The sequence below is a fragment of the Nicotiana tabacum genome, chromosome 21, assembly GCF_000715075.1.
Source record: "Nicotiana tabacum cultivar K326 chromosome 21, ASM71507v2, whole genome shotgun sequence".
Taxonomy (NCBI): domain Eukaryota; kingdom Viridiplantae; phylum Streptophyta; class Magnoliopsida; order Solanales; family Solanaceae; genus Nicotiana; species Nicotiana tabacum.
Genome location: NC_134100.1, coordinates 62687190 through 62694989, shown reverse-complemented (window position 1 = coordinate 62694989; position 7800 = coordinate 62687190).

Sequence of the window (7800 nt, the reverse complement as noted above, 5' to 3'; positions counted from 1 at the left end):
ATCACTACGTCAGAAGCAACGGCCTCTGGCCTGTTGAGAAAAGTATAGCATCGAGCCTCACCACTACCTGATCGACCCCCCCCCCTCTAGGACGACCTCGAGCTGCCTGAGTCCCACCCCGAGTTGGCTGAGCGGGTGGTTAAGTAACTGGTGCGAAAGTCATAGCCTGAACCTCTGCTAAACTGGACCTCCCATAAGATGGGGACAATACCTCCTCATATTCCCCAACTCCCCGCACTCGAAGCAACCTCGATCTGAAAATGGCGGCAGGGACTGAATCGGACCACGAGAACAAGAATAACCACTAGAAAAACCTGGTACAGACAAACCCTGAACTGATGGAGCACAAGATGAGCTCTGAACTGGAAGGGCACTAAAAGATGACTGAGCCGGACGAGCACTGTATGAACCATGGCTAGATGATGAACCGGACGAGCTATCTAAGTAAGCCTATAAGGACGACCCCTATTGTGGTTGGACTGCCCTCCATATGAGGCACTGTTGTAACTAACTCTAGGCATCTAGTAATAACCACCACCTCATCAAACCTCGCACCCATTGCAATCTCCTGAGTCATGATAAAATGTAGTCCATAGTTGAGGCCATCAATGAACCTCAAAATCCTCTCCCTCTCAGTGAGAACAAACCATGCCACATGACTAGCCAACTCTAAAAATCTCATTTCATACTGAGCCACTAACATACCCTCATAGCATAGCTGCTCAAACTGCCTACGCAACTCCTCTCTGTGAGTCTGTGAAACAAATTTCTCTAAGAAGAGAACTGAGAACTTATGCCACGTAAGTGGTATAGCGCCGGCTGGCCTGCTAAACTCATAGGCCTCCCACCATCTGTAGGCTGCCCCTGTCAACTGAAAATTAGTAAATGAATCTCCACTGGTCTCCAAAATACCCGCTGTGTGAAGGATCCGCTGACAGTTGTCTATAAAATCTTGAGCATCCTCTGACTCGGCCATGCTGAACTCTGGAGGCTTGAGCTTCCCAAACAACTCTAGTCTATTCTGCTCCTCATCACTTATAAGTGGGCCAACCTAGGCCCGAGCAGCTACAACCAGCTGGGTTGGTAGTACCCTCGGTGTCTGGAGTCCTTAAGCTACCTGCTCTGGAGTACAGGCGGCGAGAGTCTATGAACCTCCCTCGGTCTAAGAAGTGGCTAGTGCAGCCAGAACCAAAACCACTTGAGCAAGTCTCGTGCATACAGTCAATATCTGGGCCAAAGCCTCCTAAAGGACTGGAATCACAATGGGCACAACTAGTGCCTGAGCTTGTCCCACCGGCTTGATGCATATGATACATGCTCCTGAGCTGGAGCAACTAGTGGCTCCACACGTGTTGCTCTAGCTGCAGTATGAGCCGCACCTCAGCCTCTACCGCGACTCTGACCTCTCGCGACCCTAACAGGTGGTATTGGTGGTCGTGCACCTGATCCGGTCGCATGTGTTCTCACCATGTGGGAGAGAATAGAAGAATAGAAGTTCAGTTTCCAAAATCAACGAATCTGCACGATAAAAGTACAAGAAAGTGAAATTTCCTAATGGTTCGGTTGCCTCTCGAAAAGAAGTACAGACGTCTCAATACTGATTCGCAAGACTCCGCTAAACCTGTTCATGACTCGTGAGACCCAAGTAACCTAGTGCTCTGATACCAACTTGTCATGACCCAAAATCCCAACCTGTCGTGACGATGACTAACACATTTACTAGGAAAGACAAAAATCACATATCAAATAAGCATTTTAATTTAAACATGATTTTATAATCTCAACAGCGGAAAATCTCATAATATATGATAAAACAACTATAACTCTACCACAACCATCCCAAAACCTAGTGTCATCGAGTACATGAGATACTAAGTGTCAACATAATCTGAAACTCTAGTACAACTGTCTGAGAAAATAGAACAGTACTGAATAAAAATGAAAGGGAGGAGAGTCAAGGTCTGCGGGCGTCATAGCAGCTACCTCAAAGTCTCCGAGTAGGTACTAGCACCAAATCTAGCAATCACCACGTCCAGATATACCTAGATCTACACAAGAAGTACAGAGTGTAGTATGAGTACAACCGACCCAATGTACTCAGTAAGTAACATAACTAACCTTGGACTGAAAGCAGTGACGAGCTCAGAAGGATACAGTCTGAACTAAAACAATGACAACACAGATATAACAAAGAGAATGATAGTAATAACTCAGAGAAATTTCCATATTCAGCTCGTTCACAATACAGAAATTTAGACATGATTTCAAGTTCAACAATTTAAGCCCAACACTTATAAAATATGCCAAGTGCAACTAGCATGAGGAATATTACATCTCTATGCCTACATGTCAAATATGCATGTCATATGTAATGTATAACAGTGATATTCCCAGGTACACACACTCTCAGAGTGTTGAATCTGTCTATCTCATATTCCTACTCAACACACACAATCACTCAGCACTGTACGGATGCCTGGCATTAATGCCCCTCATCAAAACACGTGTATATAAATCATTATGCTTGCGCTTACTGCTGGTATGTCAGACTCTAGAGAGGCAGATCCTACCTAAGCGCTAATATAAATCCTATAAGGCATGCTGCAGGCGTGTAACTCGGTCTACAATAATAAATAAGCCTATAAGGCCTGCTGCGGCGCGCAGCCCGATCCATAATAACACTCACAATCCTCTCAGGCCCAACTAAGTCATCAATCTCTCCATTCTCACGGGCTCACAAATCTCATACTTCTCAGTTAAAACAAATAACTCAAAATAGCATAAATAACCTCACTAGGCCTCAACGGGATAAGAACATAGCCTAAATATGTTTTCTAACATGAATTACAGTTCAATTACTCTAACAAGTAAGGATTTTACGGATAGAACAGGATTTGATAACAACACAGTCCAACAGAAACAACCAAAGCATGATTTTCACGCTGCACGCCTACACGCTCGTCACCTAGCATGTGCGTCACCTAACACAAACTATATAACATATTTTCCAGGGGTTTATACCCTCAATACCAAATTTAGAAGTGTTACTTACCTCAAAATACGCAACTCAATGCTCCAAGAAACTCTTGCCTCGCGAATCAGCATCCGAACTACTCGAATCTAGTCACAAACACTTAATATAATCAATATAAGCTATAAGAATCGATCACGTATGATAAAGCTAATTTCTTTAACAAAATTCAAAAAGGAAACCCAAAAAGTCAACACGACAAAAATACACAAAATCCGAACACCCATTCAGCTACGAGTCCAACCATACCAAAATCATCCAATTCTGACCATAAATCTAACATCAAATCCCCAAATCTTACTTTCCAATACATAGGTCACAAATTTCACCTCAAACACACATAATCTAGGTGTAAATCAATGGGTATTCAATATTAATGGACAAAAGTGATCAAAAGTTGCTTACCTCTTGAATTATGGTAAAATCCCTCTCAAAAATCGCCCCTAGCCGAGTTCCACAAGTTCATAATGAAGAAAAGATTCAAACCCTCGATTATATAATTCTGTCCAGGCATCTCGCACCTGGGGACACAAGAGTCGCACCTGCAGTTCCGCTTTTGCGGAAAATCCACCGCTTCTGCGAATTTCACCTAAACTCTGACCTGCCACTTCTACGGCCAAAATCCCGCTTCTGTGGGTCCGCCTTTGCGGTCCTCCTTGTTCGTCTGCACTTCCGCTCTTGCGGTAGAACTTCCACATCTGCGATGCAAGCCCAGGCCATGCTTCTCCACATCTTTGACCCGAAATCCACATCTGCGATCTCGCAAATGCGGTCCTTCTCCGTACCTGCGAAACTCCAAAAGCCAAACCACTTCCGCTTCTACGTTCCTTCAGTTGCACCAGCGGCGTCGCACCTGCGGCTAAGCTCACCACAAGTGCGATTACACCAGCAACCATAATATCAACAGCAATGCTCCTAAGTCCAATATCGATCCATTAACCATCCGAAACTCGCCTGAGGCCCCTAACACCTCAACCAAACAAGCCAACAAGTCCTAAATCACAATACGAACTTAGTCGAAGTCTCAAATTACATTAAACAATATCAAAAACACAAATCGCACCCCAATTCAAGCCTATTGAAACTAATGGATTTCCAACCTCTAAAATCAATGTCGAAACCTATCAACCAAATTCCGATTGACCTCAAATTTGCACACAAGTCATAAATGACACAACAGACCTATTTCAACTTCAGAACCAAAATCCGAGCCCGGTATCAACAAAGTCAACTCTTAGTCAAACTTCTTAATCTTATAGACCTTTAATTTTCCAACTTTCGTCAATTCAAGCCAAAACGACCTACGAGCCTCCAAATCAATATCTGGACATACTCCTAAGTCCAAAATTACCATATGAAGCTATCAGAACTATCAAAACTCCATTCCGGAGTCATTTACTCATAAGTCAACATCCGGTCAATTCTTTCAACTTAAGCTTCCAACCTTGGGACTAAGTGTCCCAATATATTCCAAAACATTCCCGTAACCAAATCAACTATCCCGGTAAGTCACATAACTACAAATGAACGTAGAATAAGAAATAAATGGAGGTAACGGGGCTACAATACTCAAAACAACCAATCGGATCGTTACAATATATCTATATATGTCTCCTCGCTCTATTTGGATAAATCACTCTTGACATTCTTTAATTTCTGCTTGAATATAAGAAAAGGATTCCCATCATAATCAGCTACCCATTGTTGCCTCACAGTGTCCTTAAACGTCTATGTTGTGCACAAAAATATAAAAATCTAAATAATTTTACAATCTGTGTAGCATCTTTCCCACATTGCATCAGCAAAGGTATGTGGTCGGATCCAATTCTAGTAAGGTGTTCCACTTTAATTTGAGGAAATATATTTTGAAAATATTGACTTACAAGAATCCTATCCATTCTCTTGAAAATACACTCCTCATTAGCCCTACCATTTCACTAAGTAAATGAAATCTCCTTGTACCCTAAATTAAATTGACCACAAGAGTTTGCATAGAAGGAAAACTCCTCATACTCAGTAGGCAAAACAGGAAGTCCCCATATCTTCTCTGTAAGGCCCCGTAAAAAAAGAATTCCTAATGATTTAAGATTTTATAATGCGCTAGTATTATTTGGGAATAACGTATTTGAGTATTAAAGGAGACCTACGGGATAGAACCATGTCATTTTGAAATAACAAAATATATGTTTAAGGTGTGTTGGATCATATTAAGGAGTTCTATGAATAGGAAGAATTTGTGTGTAACAAGTTGGATACACTAAATAGAAAGGATGTTATTATGTAAACATGGTTTCATACTTATATGAAGATTTGGAAGTCATTTCGGGTCTATATCATAGCAAGGTATCAATTGAGGGTGAGTGAAGAAACAAGAAATGGAAAAGAAAATAACTATGAGCCTGCTAGTGTTCGTGCAACGCGCGGATTGTGGCACGCCAACCCTCTCAGCAAGTTTGAAAAACCAGTGAAGTATAGAAGATGGGGCTGGCGCGGGCACGCTACCCCCCACCTGAAGCCTTTTAAGTACTCACCTTGGGGGGGTTCATTTCCCCCATTTCACTTGGACGGATATGGGAGCTCTTCTCCACTCTCTCAAGACCACCAATTCCCTCTTCTTCAAGGTAAACAATCCCCATTATCTTGGTGTTAAATTCCATCATTTCTACACTAGTACTGATGAGATCTACACATAATATAAATAGATCTTCAAGAAATTTCTTCAAGAACTCAAATGAGGGTTTTGCAAGATTTCTTCCAAAAGGTAATCCTACACCCTTAGGCTTACATGTATGGATATATTATGGGAACATAAGTATGAATTAAGTATTGGAACTTATAGTATGGTGATTGGAAGTCATAAGTTCCCAATTTAAATACATAACCATTGTAGAGATTGAAAGGTGGTTATTTGATGGACTTTCATTGGTTGGGTGTGGATGGATGGTCATGTATGTGATGTTGGAAGTTATGAATTGTTTAAAAATAATGGTGGGATAAATTATTGGTAAATGCTAATAGTTGGATGAAATAATTCTATGGTTAAGAGGTGTAGAGATTCATGCCTACAAGGTGTTTGATAAAATGCCTAAATGGTCTAAATTATGGAATTTGTTACTAATATGGGTTCCATTGGATGTTGTTATTATAGATTGAAGTTTCTTCGTATAGTGGATCATTGTAATATCACTAAGGGGCTAATTTGAGGTATGTTGGCTAAACTTTCACTCTTGGAATTAAATTTCATAATGTTCCCGTAAGTTTCAAAGTTTGGGTTGCGTATTAAAATGTTATGGCTTTGAGTCGTGTTTCAATGAAAGATACTATGCCAAATTTTGTGATAAAATATCAATATTCTTAAGACTCAAAATTGTTCATAGGTGTACCTAAAGTCTGGAGTGGAAATGTATTATTGTTGATAACCTATAAAGGTGGTTGGAAATGAAATAAATGGATTGGCAATATAAAGTGTGGTAAACGTGCCAATAGTGAAAGTTATACGCGTGGCCAATGGTGCCAATGAAATGAAATAATGTGAGAAATATTATGAAATGAGCTTTGACTCAACTATTCCAAAATTGACTTCAATAATATAATTGGCTAAAAGCTTGTGAACTCAAGTGATGCCCATATGTGGCTATTTTAGCTAATGTTATGCTTTGTAAGTATTTTTCAATGTGTTTTGCGTTCTTACATATTCGTGAGTGGAAATTGTGTATGATTTTAACTTGTGCTTCGATTGCCAATCATTTTACTCCATTTATTGGAAAGAAATCTATTGTGTTTAAAGCCTTCATTACTAATGAACTTAAAGTTGTGATTTCTGAAATATTCTACTTGTTGATAATTATGATAATGATCTATGAAAGGGAAGAAATGAAAGTATGGAATATGAAATACGGCCATGGCGCCATGAATAAAGAATCATATGTATGGCCAAGAGAGCCAATGAAATAATTATGTTGTAAGTGGTTGAAAGTACGGATTAAGTGATATGTGGTGTGAACGGTTATGAGATGTACGTATTTGTACTTTTGTTTCCAATGTGTTATGAAATCCTGTGGACGGTCTATGAAATGCATAGGTATATTGTGTTATGAAATCCTATGGACGGTCTATGAAATGCATAGGTATATTGTATTATGAAATCCTGTGGATGGTCTATGACACGTATAGGTATATTGTGTTAAGAAATCCTGTGGATGGTCTATGAAACGCATAGGTGCATTGTGTATGAGAAGTATAGGTGTACGGTATGAATAAACACTATGGACGGTCTATGAAACTCATAAGTTTGTAATATGATATGTGAACACTAAGGATGGTCTAATGAGACACATTTTTAATGCAGACAATAGGTGCCACTTTCGTTGTCCTTGTCTGTACAGGTTGATCAATTACATTATATTATGTGTTCCACGTATAAATCATATGGGCATTCTCTTTTGAAAGAGGATTTCTAGCTATACATACTAGTGTTATTCGACAGTACTAACGTCCCTTTTGCCGGGGGCGCTGCATCTCTAATGGATGCAGGTGGTTCTACAGAAGGTGGCATTGATCAGTGATAGCAGTACACTCTTTTCCGCTAATTTGGTGAGACCCACTTCATTTCGGGGTCATGTAACTTTTGTTTATCATGTACTTTGTGTTTTAGGTATAGCCGGGGCCTTGTTGCCAGCATTTCCATATTACTCTTCAGTTGTACTTAGAGGCTCCGTAGACAGGTTGTGGGTGGTATTTGATGATGGGAATTGGATTAGAACTGGTTG